The sequence below is a fragment of the Epinephelus moara genome, chromosome 2 (genome assembly GCF_006386435.1).
Source record: "Epinephelus moara isolate mb chromosome 2, YSFRI_EMoa_1.0, whole genome shotgun sequence".
Taxonomy (NCBI): domain Eukaryota; kingdom Metazoa; phylum Chordata; class Actinopteri; order Perciformes; family Serranidae; genus Epinephelus; species Epinephelus moara.
Window position 1 is genome coordinate 7,848,000 of NC_065507.1, and position 4,108 is coordinate 7,852,107.

A 4,108-nucleotide genomic window follows, 5' to 3' on the forward strand; every position below is an offset into this window, starting at 1 on the left:
TTAAAATTTTGGAGTGGAATCCTGATTGGGTCAGAGAGGTCTTGGCAGACTTTTTTGCATGGTTTTTGGATGACATACTATACTATGACTTTTTTTCATGGATTTTGACGACATACTATACTATGACTTTTCTTAATGGTTTTGGGCAACATACTATACTATGAATTTTTTTCATGGATTTTGACGACATACTATACTATGACTTTTCTTAATGGTTTTGGGCAACATACTATACTATGACTTTTTTTCATGAATTTGGGCAACATACTATACTATGACATTTTTTTCATGATTTTGGGCAACATACTATACTATGACTTTTTTTCATGGATTTTGACGACATACTATACTATGACTTTTTTTCATGAATTTTGACGATATACTATACTATGACTTTTTTTCATGAATTTTGACGACATACTATACTATGACTTTTTTTCATGAATTTGGATGACATACTATACTATGACATTTTTTTCATGATTTTGGACGACATACTATACTATGATATTTTTCATGATTTTGGACGACATATGCTTTCCCCACTGTGAGATGTCCTATAAAATAAGATTAAGTTTTCAGACTGTTCATCTGATTTCAGACTTTTTTTTTATTGCAGCAAAATGTGTGTAGCGAGCTGAAAAAGCAATTGATTACATTTTTGTAGTAGGCTACTTAAAATTTAATTTGTATTTGCAATATTAATAATTTATATGATAAAAATCGATACTTTGCACTGTGTGATGATACAATATTGCCACACACAAATATTGAGATACTTTGCTGTATCGATTTTTCCCCCATCCCTAATTATTATGAATGCATAAATAACATATGCAATATACGTAAATGCTTCATCATAAGTGTGTTTTATGATTATGAAATGCTTTAAGATCTATAAAAAAACAACAACAAAAAAACAATGAATACAGCCCTGTTTCCTAGAAATTACGTCATTACGTAATGCAAGTACATTTTTGAGGGAAACTTATTTACTAATGTCATCTCTAGGAGACCTACTGTATGTATATAATGTTATCAATATAATATGAAAAAAGAAAAGCTCCCCAAAAACACAACCACTGTTCTAATATTATAATATCTTATTGTATGAATATCACCCAAATCCTCCTACTCAGTGGTCATGATGTTATTGAACACTACTCTTGATAGAAAGACTTGTCATCGTGACAAAAATAAATCAACAAGACAGAGCCCTGGTCAGGATTGTGTCAGATCATGAGCATATAACATTCACATCATATACGACCTCTTCCAGTCACCACACTCAGATCCAGGCTTTGCTCAGAGGCCTGTCGAGAAAACTGGTGGTTTTGTCATCACTGCCTGAATGTGTCTTGTTCGAACTAACGCTTCATGATGGATTTTTTCCACAGTGGTTTGGGGGACCACACACAGTAATAACAGTGCACTGCAGACACATGGGGCAGAATGATTTACTGCAGCAGCAGCAGAGTCACTCAGTCAAAACCTCTGCCTGTCTGCACCGACACCAGTACAACCTTTCTGCTAAACTTCACCATGTGCGCTCTCTTTCTACAAGTGCAGTTTCACACTAAATCAGTTTTACAGGGTGGTAACTTTAAAGTGTTGCTGTTCTGCAGGGGAAGAATGAGCACTGAGCGGCTATGTGCTGCAGCAGTAAATAAAAAGACGACCGTGATCTACAGCTGATCATCACCTCAAAGCCAACAACCAATAAAAGGAGGATATATTTCCAGAGCCGCATCTTTTTATTTTTATATACCTCATTACCTTCATTTTAAATGTATTTACTTTGATGTCTGCTATATCGTAAAAACAGCATCTACAGTCTATATACAGATGCTCCTGGCTCTCTGGCTGATGTCTCCGCTGACACTATGTATAGTCTGTGACTGTGCGGCTAAAGTCAATTTAGGCTTGCATAATTGGTTTGTGAAGGAAATGAGCACTGCTACATGGATATTAGTCAGCGATCCATTAGAGCACAGGACATCAGGGCGCATAAACTTCAGATAACCTTGAACTGGAGGTCGTAGGAGAAAGAAATTAAATACATCAGTGTGTACCTGCCACATGCTATACTGGAAATAGCAGCTTCACTGTGTAAATCTTGTGTCTTCTAAAGGAAACAAACAACAAACCGCAGAGTAAACAACAAACAAGTGTAAAGCAAAGATGCAGTCTAGGACACAACATCAGTCAGTTACTAGGGAGCAGGAAATTAAATCCAGCATTGCTTGAAAATGACCAAATGAACCGGAGAATATAAGTGAATGAAGACAAGATGGAATCGACTATTTCAATATCAAATATCATTTTAATTGTTCACCAGCTACAACTATTCTGGTTTAACACAAGCTCATCTGTGTTTGACACAAACGGAGCTACATGGGGCCGCAATGAAAAAGCCTCAATGCCAGTAGGAAGTATAGAAAACATACATTTTACTCCACCAAGTATAACTTGGATAAACTTTAATTATATTACAATGAAAGGAATATATAAACTGCTGCTGAGAATGGAAACCAGAGAGAGTTGTTCAAGTCTAGAGCCAAAAAACAAGACATTAATGTGCGTGTGAGTGGTTGTCCCAGCCCTGTGATTGACTAGCGACCTCTCCAGGGTGTACGCCACCTTCTCCCAGTGTCAGTTGGGATCGGCTCCACCCCCACCTCTAAATAGGATAAGCGGGTACAGATAATGGATGGATAAAGACAAGAGAGAACGAGCTGTTCCAACAACAGCTCACAAACACCATCTGTACCACCCACAGCCACATAAGATATAGACACTGCCAATAAATGGGTTTTATGATAAGTAGTGGGAAAATAAAATGAAACAAAAACAACTTATAACAGTACAGTATCACCAAAAAAATCTGCATAATAATATCCACATAACTCCCTTATATGAATCGCTTAAAAGCCTGGGTCTTCAACAGGAGGTGGTCCATTTTTTAAAGTTTTTTTTCCTCTTCGAAAATTAAAACATGTCTGAAAATGCACATTAATATGAATCCAACATATTTCGCCTCTTGCAGCAACTCATCCGTATGGAAGTGGAGTTTCCTCCCTCACCTACCTGAGAAGCAAATACAGATCAAGACTGCAGCCTGAGGCGGATGTGGCCTCCTGCCTGACAACCTCCATCTGCCCGGTTTAATATGCAATATGATTTAACACTGAATATGTAGTACTGGGTCCCTGCTCCGTCTCTGTCAGTTAAGGGGTCCTTGGTGTGAAAAATGTTGAAGACCCCTGCTTTAAAGAAAAGCACAACAGAGGTGCTGTTGATAAAGACAGTGGCTCTCAACATTTTGTTGTGTCAGGGGCCCTAAGTTGAAACTGTTCAAGGTCATAGACCCGCATTTGATAAGGTTTCTCTTCAAGGACCTCCGTATGAAAAGATTTTGGTTGTTAGATATGATTAAGACCAGGGACCAGCTGCACAAAAAACCTTGAGTTAAGATTTTCCTTCAATCAGTGGCACAAAACACATCTTTTCTTTCAGGTTTCCTTAAAATGTTCACTTAAGTACTAAAGGTTTTCTCCTTACCTTGGTCTTATTCTTAAGGAATCCCTCAAATCTAGTTAAACTATTGCACAAAAGACTTTGGGTATCACAAGCTTGAGCCCACTTCTCCTCATGTGAACGTGCAAAACCAAGGGGAAGGGCCAAGACAAGGGCTAAGGGGAAGAAATGGAATTGGTCCTAGGTCTGTAAGGGCTTAGGGCTTGAGTCAACGAGTCTGTAAGGGATCCATTTGGGATTGGGGGATTAAGTCCTAAGTGTCATAGTTATGGAGAAAACTTAAGGTGTTTTGTGCAACTGGCTCCAGGATCCTATAGTTAACTACAGTTAAGGAGATAACTGTTTTGTCTGGGGACCCCTGGAACTCCCTCAAGGACCCCTGGGGGTCCTCTGACCTCTGTTTGAGAACCACTGAATCAGGACACATAGAATCCACTGGTGTTTCTCAAAGTCAAGGATCCTTCCTTAGTAGGACGACTCCTTCCAATGAAGTTCCTGGTTCCTGTTTTTTCAAAGTTGACTCTGGACATTAAGGCAGTAAGGGAGTGAATACATTTTAGAGACACAAAGT